The sequence below is a fragment of the Castor canadensis genome, chromosome 12 (assembly GCF_047511655.1).
Source record: "Castor canadensis chromosome 12, mCasCan1.hap1v2, whole genome shotgun sequence".
Classification (NCBI taxonomy): domain Eukaryota; kingdom Metazoa; phylum Chordata; class Mammalia; order Rodentia; family Castoridae; genus Castor; species Castor canadensis.
Window position 1 is genome coordinate 16850388 of NC_133397.1, and position 9555 is coordinate 16859942.

General features: G+C 45.0%; 1 long non-coding RNA gene across 1 annotated transcript in view; it reads left to right on the forward strand.

Moving 5' to 3' along the window:
* Positions 1-7844, forward strand: part of LOC141414767 (uncharacterized) — a 36745-nt gene extending 28901 nt beyond the window's left edge. The window contains exons 2-3 of the long non-coding RNA XR_012439615.1: positions 5361-5602; positions 6069-7844. This is a non-coding gene — a long non-coding RNA (uncharacterized lncRNA). The remainder of the gene's footprint in view (positions 1-5360; positions 5603-6068) is intronic.
* Positions 7845-9555: the final 1711 nt, after the last annotated feature.

Sequence of the window (9555 nt, forward strand, 5' to 3'; positions counted from 1 at the left end):
AAGAAACCTTTTCTTTTTAAAGTTAATTTACCTCAGGTATTTTGTTTCAGTAACATAAAGTGACTAACACAGAGCTCTCTAGGTGACTTGAAAGTCAGCCAGTGGTGGAAAATATTGGTTTGGGACAGTTAGTTGCATCAGCTTATCCTGAAACTGGCTACAAAGGAGAGTTCCCAAAGTCCACTCTTGATCTCCTAAATCAGAAACTCTATGATGGGGCCCAGCAGTCTGGATTTAAACTAGCCCTCAAAATGATGCAAGTGTCTTCTGACCTTAATGGATTCTTGTCTTAGCAATTAGACCAAAGCCAGTAGATCTGCGTGTGTGTTGGGTTCCACTACGCATGTCTCTTCTGTGCCTCATCCTTGTAGTAGACTGTGTCTCTTCTGAAGTCTTTTTTATTATGAAGATTTCAGACTAAGACATCTGTCCTTGCTCCTTGAAGGTGGCAGGCCCTTGACTCTCAAGCTGATGCAAGGCATCTTAGATGCACCTGTGGTGTCTCCTACATCCTTCAGCTCATGCGGACTGGTTCTATGAGCTGAGACAGACCGTAACTCCACAGAGCTGGGAACAGAGGCAGGAGTCCTGAGGAACCAGCATGGTGTTCTACCTGCCTTCTACCCATCCTCTTTAGCCCAGATCGTTCCCCAGTGCAAGTGCTGGGCCTCCCTGATTTGGTTCTGGTGGTTCAAGTGGTGCTATTTTTACTCACAGGGGCCCTGGAATGAAAGTCAGCTGCGGAATCTGAGGGCGGCCCATGTCCTGAGCAGTAAAGAAAGCAGTGTGGTGCTTCTTTGTGGTGACTTGTTCCAACTTGTTGAAAGAAAGTACATGAATACTACAGAATACAAAAGCAGAGACCTTCTAATCAATTTAAGGGATATAATGTAAACTCAAGCTTGTCTCCCTCCTCTTTGACATGGAACCATCCCCTACAGCCATGGATGATGGACATCATTTGCCTGCTGACAGACCTGTGGAACTCACTGTCTGATATGGCAGACACTCAGCAGGTCGGAGCAGAGGACAACGTCCATACAGTTTCAGGCTTCATGGTTCATCATGTAATCACATTTAGTTCCATTTGCATTGAAAGAAACAGAGCCAATAGGATGAGTATAAATAAAGAGAATTCTTTTAAAGAACTTTCTCTTGCAATTATGAAGGCTGGCAAGTACAAAATCTGCAGGATGGATTGATCTGGTTGTTTAGAGACCAAAGAAACAAGTGTTGCAGTCTCTATCTGAAGGCCATCTGCTGGCAGAATTCCCTGTACTCAGAGCAGGTCAGTCTTTGTTCTACTCATTGTGGAGGACATTCTTCTTCATTCAAGTCCACCAGTGTTAACACAAATCTCATCCAAAACACAATCACAGAAGTATTCAGATAATATTTGACCAAATATCCTGGCACCCTGTTGACACATAAAAATAACTGTCACACTGTTGTACAGGTGAGTAAATCTAGGCCAGGAGTACAAAGGTAGTGCTGCCCATGTCATCACATACAGAAAAATAATACCTGAACAATTTGGCTGATTAAGATTCAGACTAAGCCAGGTGCTGGTGGCTCACACCTGTAATCCTAGCTACTCAGACAGAGATCAGGAGGGTCAGGGTTCAAAGCCAGCACTGGGCAAATAGTCTGGGAGACTGTATCTTAAAAATACCTTACACAAAAACAGGCTGCTGGAGTGGCTTAAGTTGTTGAGTGCTTGACTAGCAAGTGTGACCCCTGAGTTCAAACCCTAATACCTGCCCCCCCAAAAAAGAAAAAAAAACTACCAGAATGCCCAGTTACCTACCTGGCCTGGAGTTCAGCCACCCCAAGGACTCCTCCACTGGCTTAAGGGTTGTGGGGACCCACAACTCTGTGTAAAGATGTGTCCTGGCTAGTCCATGGAGTACTAGCAGAACTGGAAAACAATCTCTCCCCATAGCTCTTCCCCACAGCAGGCACCCTCTCTCTGCTGGTACCTGGAGCTGTAGGGCCAAAATGGGACCTCAGGCTTCCCTGGATGACCTTCAAACCCAGAGAGGTCTCTCCTCCCTCAGAGTTGAGTGAACCACGTCCTGTGTGCCCGGAGTGTAGGTATGTGAATATACATGTGTGTACGTGGTGTGTGTGTATATGTGTGCATGTGTGCTATATTTCCTGTTTTTATCAGCACATAGCATATACAAGATTTCTTTGGACTAACACCCAAAAAATCATTGACTCTGAGCCCCTGCCAGTGCAAGGCAGACCCCTGGCCCCCCGAACTCTGGGTTTGATATCTTGGTTATTTTTCTGACAGTGTCCAATGGGGACTCGATGAGGGCCTGAGCCAGTTAGTCCACTAAGATGTCCTAGCACTCCTGGGTTCTTCTACTCTAGTGTCCCCAGCAAGTGCCTTCTGATCTCCAAGTTGCTTGAAGGAATTTCAGCAGTGTGGCCCCCTGAAGACCACCAAGGCTCACTCCCATGGCTGGGCAGTGATGGTGTGAGCTCAGAGGTATGAATGAGGGAGAAAAGGACTGTCCCCAACCTGCCTCCCACAAAGTCCCTCATGAAAGTAGTACTCTCAGCTTCTTCCCCTGGCTCAGCCTGCACCCTCCTCTCACAGAATCCTTCTCCACCTGGAGCTGCCATCCCAACATGTCAGAGCATCAGTTTGCAGGGGGTGACATGTATGTAGCTTATTGATAATATTGTTATTCTTTGAAATCATCCTTTTACTTCAAAATAATGTTCTGCAGTTACCTGTTAGCATGGATGTGATATTTTAGGCATTACAGCATTTTAGGAATTGTCATATTCCTGAAAAAAAAAGCTATAGGAAAAAACCCCACAGAATATCCAGTACAATGTGTCTGCCCAGTAATTATCTGTCACCCAAGGGACAAGCAACAGTTAAGGCACAGTATTGTCACTTATCCTATAGAAGCTTCTTTTTTCCCCTCCTCTTTTCCCCACTCCCTGCAACCTCCCACCCCCAACAAATCCCGGCAGCTTTGGCAAAATAATTATGACACATCTGGACATAATTCTTTATCTGGACATAATTCTTTGCAGTTTTCTCCAAGAACAATGGTTACATTGTATTTGTGGGACTCAAAGGCTCTTTCTGGTGGTGAAGGAAAAGAGGAGGGAGGGAAAGAAGGAAGGAAGAAGAAAGGGAGGAAAGGAAGGAAGAAGAAAGGGAAGAAAAGAAGGGAGGGAGGAAAGCAGGGGAGGAGGAAATGTCATAAAGGATAATTGAAGCCTTCACATCCAGGGTCAGAAACTGTTTGCACCCCCTTCACCACTTAGGAAAGTGATAAAGTTCCTAGGGTTCAGCTTGAGGTCAAACCTCTGTACAAAAGTGTGAGCATGCAGGCATGTGGTATTTGCATGCTAGCAACATTTTTATGTGTTGCAAAATTGGGCAGAGCAACATTGGCATGCCGTCAGAGCCTGAAATGTCCATCTTCTCCACCCCTTCCACTTCTTGTGACCTTATGGTCTCTTCAGACCCTTGAAGCATTAGTTGACCCAACCCCTACTGCGATCACTTTGTGTCATTTGTTGGGACATGTACAGTAAGAACGGAGCTAATGTAAAAGGGCACTGCAAAAGGCGTAAAGAAATGGAGAAGTGTGAAGGAGCTTCCACTGAGAATGACTGACTGCTAGAAAGACACCACCTAGGACAGACCTCAAACAGGCAGTGGCAACAGAGGTCAGGCTTTGAGCAGGAGGGACAGCTGCAGGGGATGAGAGGACCTGGCCAAGAATAAAGGGGGAGGAGTCAGTGGCTTGTTTTGTCTTTTCATATACCAATTTGATTTTTCCCTGAGGCTAAGGATGGGGCAGAGAAAGTGAGGGTGACTCTCTGAATGGTTCTCCAGAGCCTGAGGGATTTCCAGGAGCCATGAACCCTGGAAATGTCACTTGCTGAATCTTAGGGAGAGAAATGGAACTCCTGAATCTCAGCTGCAGCTGCAGCAGAAGCAGGAAGCAGTAACTTGGGCAGCAGTCCAGTGAGGGAACAGCTGATTCCAGTGACTGGGAAAGGCCCGGATTTGGCCATCGAGACTCAACAGCAACATCCAAAGTTCTTTTAAATGACAAGAGACTGGATGCTAAGAAGTGCTGAGACATCCTGGGCAGGGGGGAAGCAATGACCGTGAGTGATTTAGGCTAGTTCAGAGCCATCTCTTGAAGCTTGGCAGGCTCCTTGGCTTCATGGCCATCTGGTACCTGGAGAAGAACTGAGGTAGACAGAGAAGGCTGGGAGTGAGAGTTCAGGTGCCTGCCTCACATCTGGCTCAGTGTCCACCTTCAGGATTCTGGAGGTGTGCCTTGTGTATGCTGAATTCAACCTAAGAGGAGGGAGTGGGCAGAGAGGGCTAACCTGTTCTTTCTGATGACAAAAATAGTTCTTGGAGGAGAGAGAATCACAGCTGTCCCTGAGCCTAGAGTGACATAGGTGGGCCTGGCTTGGTCAGTGGGGGGTGCCCACAGAAATTGTAACTCTAAGGGAGCCCCTGGGAAAGCAGTGTACTCTCAAGAAGGGACCCAGGAGTGACCAGTTGAATCAACAAAACTCCCCAGCCCTCATTGAGGAAGAGCTGAAAATCTACAGTGGCCGTCACTCAGATTTATTCCCTACAGTTCATCCTACAATGAGGTTAAAGTAGAATGGGTGCTTCCCTAAAGCTGGAGGCACATGGCAAAATGTAGCACTTTCTCTTGGACAGTGTGGCTTTGAGGATCCCAGACGACACAGCACCCCCGTAGCACATTGTGAGGTGCCCGGTCACCAAGATGGTAGGGTTCTTCAGTGACAGCCATGGTCCCAGTGATAGCCTGGCCATCCCCTGGGCACAGCCATTCCAGGAACAAAAGCCTTTTCCACATGCAACTGAGGGTTGGGCCATGCAGTCCACTGACTCAGAGCCTCTATTCTTCCCTCTTCAGTCACTGCTCCTTATCACTTTGCATTTGCATGCCCACTGATTGAAGCAGCCTGGTACAGATCCTTGTGGTCAGGTGGGTCTGTACTTTTGTGTAACATTCCCTGTGCAGCAGTATCAGGTAAGGATGGAGTCCTGGGCTAGGGTCCAGGTGTCTGAGCCTTTTGTTCACAGGCTTCCTGACGGTCTCCCTCCAGGCTGGGGGTGCAGGGTGGGGGTAAGGGGGAGCGATCTCTCTTTTGTACTCCTCTCAAAGACAGTCCCCTGCAGGACATAGGCACCATCTCTTCCAGGAGTTTGGGCTTTTATAGACTATCAGGCAGGAACAAGCCTAGGGGCTGGCAACCTGCCCATAATGAGAAGGAGAAAACACCAGAACACATAGAAATATCTGAATTAATTGTCCCTTCATCTTTCCCAGGAACTCTGACTCCTATGCCAAGCTTGCCTTCTAAAGAGGATCTGGATACCAGGGATGGAGCTGGGCACCACAGTATTCCAGCCAATCAATGATGTGAGCATCTTGGAGAGACCATGTTCATGAGTCCAGCAGAAGAAGCAAGGCGTTTGTGGTCTTAAGAGGCAGCAGGAAGTCAGATAGGAACCCTCACAGCTCAGGCCTTGAGTTTCCATAGCCACCAATACTAGTGCTTCAGTATCAATGTGAGTATTTAACCTCCACAGCTCTAAGTAGCATGTTTGTGTTACTAGTTGATCTTCTACACCCACCCCACCCCTTTATTTTGAGACAGTGTCTCACTATGTAGCACAGGCTGGGCTCAAGCTCTCTGTGTAACCCAGACTGGCCTCAAACTCACGATTCTCCTGCCTCAGCCTCCTGAGTGCTGGGATCACAGACATGCACTGCCATTCCTGGTGATCTTCCAGTTTTAATGTCATTCATTGAATTGACACTATAAATGAGAATTTCATTCTCTCTCACTATTCATAACATGCATCTTAGCACTTCAAATATTTTAGTTGGAGCAATAGTTTGCATTTACATTATTATTGTCTCAATAGCATTCACAGGAGAATTAGTTAATATACTACGTAAATTTTTCTTGCTTGTGTTTATTTTTATGCCTTCTTACAATTAACCATTGCCTTGCTTTATTGTTTTGCTTAGGTTTCTATGTACTTATTGCTAATTAAAGCCCAAAGTTTTTGTTCAAGAGCATAAGTCTCCTTTCAAGATGGTCAAAGCCTCTAGTGTTCTACTAAGTTCATCATCTTGGGAAGTCCCTCCAGAGCCCTGGAAGCCTGCCTAATCGTGGGGAGATGCCCTTTATCTCTTTCTGGGATGAAGCTCCCTGACTTCCCTTTTCTTGTTTCACCCATGTTTTGATGGAACATTTACTCTGGTAGCTTCCTAAGAAATGTGCATTAGAAATCAATCTTTTGACAATTGAATCATCTGGAGAGAAAGAGAGAGAGAGAGAGAGAGAGAAGAAAGAAAGAAAGAAAGGAAGGAAGGAAGGAAGGAAGGAAGGAAGGAAGAAAGAAAGAAAAAGAAAGAAAGAAAAAGAAGCTACCCTGCAGTTGGTTGGTTGGATACAGAATTCTAAGTTGGAAGTAATTTTCTTTCAGAATTTTGAAAATATAGTTCTGTTGCCTTAAAAAAATGTTACTATCGAGTAAACTGAAGCCCATTTGATATGTGCTGCCTTTGTATGTAACAGGATTTTTTTTTTCCTCTCTCTCTCTGGAAGCTTTAAAATCTCATTCCCAGGGTTGTAAAATATCCCAGTGGCTACTTTGCTGTGACCTCTTTCTCCATTGTGCTGGAATGGACCTTTTCATTGTGGAAATTTGTCCCTTGGGGCTGGCAAATTTTTTTGAAATATGTCTTTGATGATTTTCTCTGACAGCAGATAGTTTTTCCACCTTCCATATATACATGGAAATAGCATTTCTCCAAGAATATACTCAGATGCTATGATTCTAGAATGTAACCAGGGAAGCAAGGTATGAAGAAAAAAAATGAGTAAAGATATGCAGTTAGGTCTGCCTGAAGTAGGAGTCAAAGAATAATCTTCCTCTGGAAAGATAGTTCTGTGGTCTGCTCTGAGCTTATGCTGAGATCCTTCATGTCAACAAGATGCCTGGGATGCAGAAGTCTCTTCTTATCAAAGGACCTGAATAGGCAAAGATATTGGAATCTTACTCTGCTTGATTTTAATTGCCACATTCTCAATGCAGTTACTCAATGCATGTTGAATTGGATTATCTGGTTTCTCAACCTGTTTTCTGCTGCTATACTAGAACACCAGAGACTGGGTAATTTATAAGAAAAGGAATTTATGTATCACGATTCTATGGTGGAGGCTGGGAAGTCCAAAGCCATGTGTCTGGCATCTGGCAGTGGCCTTTGTGCTATGTTATAACATGGCAGAAGGGCAAGTGAGCACAAGAGACAGAAAACCAGTCTGTCTTCATCCTTTTTATCAGGAATCTACTCTGTGATAACTCACTACCACGATGACTGTGTCCATCCCTTCGTGAGGGTCTGGTTACTTGCTGTGAGTCAGACTCAGTCTTAGGGAACCCAACAATGGGACAGAAATGAAAACCAAGAAAAAAAAAAATCCTTGGGCATCACAAAGCAAACTGCCAGATGTTGGCCTCCTAGACTATTGCTCTAAGAAGGTCCCACTTTGTGAAAGAATCCTCACTGCCATGACTCTATGGGAGACACAGTGTCAGGTGCCTTTCTGCAACACCCACCCAAGGGACCAGAGGAATGTAATCAAGGAGTGTTTAACTTCAGGCCAGGAGAGTACACCACCTCAATAAACAGGCAGCACATGTTTATTGGAACATACTGGACAGAAAAATGCTGGAAGGTAAAAATTACATCGTCACAGAGAAGAGACTAATTTTTTTTCTTTTTTACTGTAGTGAATAAAACTAACATTTGTATCAGTAATTTTGTGTCTATCTCTCCAAGAAGTCTGATGGTTGGTAAGGGCGCCCTCATGTGTCACGGTGGTATAATGTCAACTCGTCTTGGCATCCACTTTCCTCCTGGGTTTTTCTCCTTCCCAGCCTGCCAGATTCCTTGGTGAGCTCCGACCACGGACTTTACTTGTGGGAACAGCAGTCCCACAGGAGATCTTTCGAATACAGGAGCTCCTCTACACAGACCAAATGTTTTGTCCCTTCATATTTTTTACACATTTACATTCTCAAAAATGATTAAGTACCCAGATTTTTTTATGTGGCTTATAGCTATTGATTTACACTATGTTAGAAACTAACACAGTTTTAAAAATATTTGTTAATTCATTGAAAAGTAGCACTTTATAGCAACCAGACATTTTTATGAAAAAAGCTAGACTTTCTAAAGCAAAACCAATTCATAACAAAGGTGGCATTATTTTACACTTTTGCAAATCTCTCTTTAATCTCTAGGTTAGTAGAGGACAGCTGGATTCTTGTGTTTGCTTCTGCTGAGTGTGGTGGCCTGCACCTGTCATCCCAGCTATGTGGAAGGCATCCATAGGAGAATCAAGGTCCAGACCCACCTAGGGAAAAACTTGAGACTGTACCTGAAAATAACTAAAGTAAAAGGACTACAGCCACAGCTCAGGTGGTAGAACACCTGCCTGGCTAGCTTGAGGCCCTGAGTTCAAACCTCAGTACCATCAAAAAAAAAAAAAAAAGTCTTATGTTTCCTTTTGCATCCGATCTCTTGCCATGTCAGGTTACAAAGCCTCTAGGATACTTGCACACTAGTGAGAGGGTGAGAATATTATATATTGTTATGGACATCTTTGATCTTGGGATCCCCTCAAAGGGGCTTGGGAAGCCCCAGGGGACCCCAGACCACTCAGAGCTACTGGATTAAGGGATGTGGTTGTGCTGGGCGCCGATGGCCCATGCCTATAAACCTAGCTACATGGGAAACTGAGATCAGGAGGATCGTGTTTCAAGGCTAGCCCAGGAAATAGTTCATAAGACCCATCTTCAAAATAACCAGAGCAAATGGACTGAAGGTGTGGTTCAAGCTCCTGCTTTGCAAGTGTGAAACCCTGAGTTCAAACCCCAGTCCCACCAAAAAGAAGAAGGAGGAGGAGGAGAAAGAACAGGAGGAGGAGGAGGAAGAGGAGGCAGAGGAGGAAGAGGAGGAACAGGAAGAGGAGGAAGAGAAAGAGGAAGACCTGTCCCGAATCCAGCCCTCACCATCCACAAACACTGTTGCAAGGGGTTGGACGGCGACTCCCTAACCCTCTGAGCACCCCTGGCCAACTCCTCACAGCTCTAAGCTTCATTGGGATTTAAGGAATTGGTCCTACTAACTCCAATGTCCCATAACTCCACTTCTGTTCTGGTGTTGGAAAGCAGCATAAACAAGAACACAATTGTTTCTGTAAATATGTTTGTCTTCCTGCATTTCATGAAGGATTTGATATAATGAGGGAGAGTCCAATTGCAATGCCAGTCTCCTGATTCAGCATCCAGAGCCTCCCAGGAGCAGGAACCTTGCAAGTCAGGGTTTTTGGATAAGTAAAGGGAACCTGAACACCAAGGCGAACCATTTTTTTCATTTTAATTTTTATTGTTTTATTATTCATATGTGCATACAATGCTTGGGTCATTTCTCCCCCCTGCCC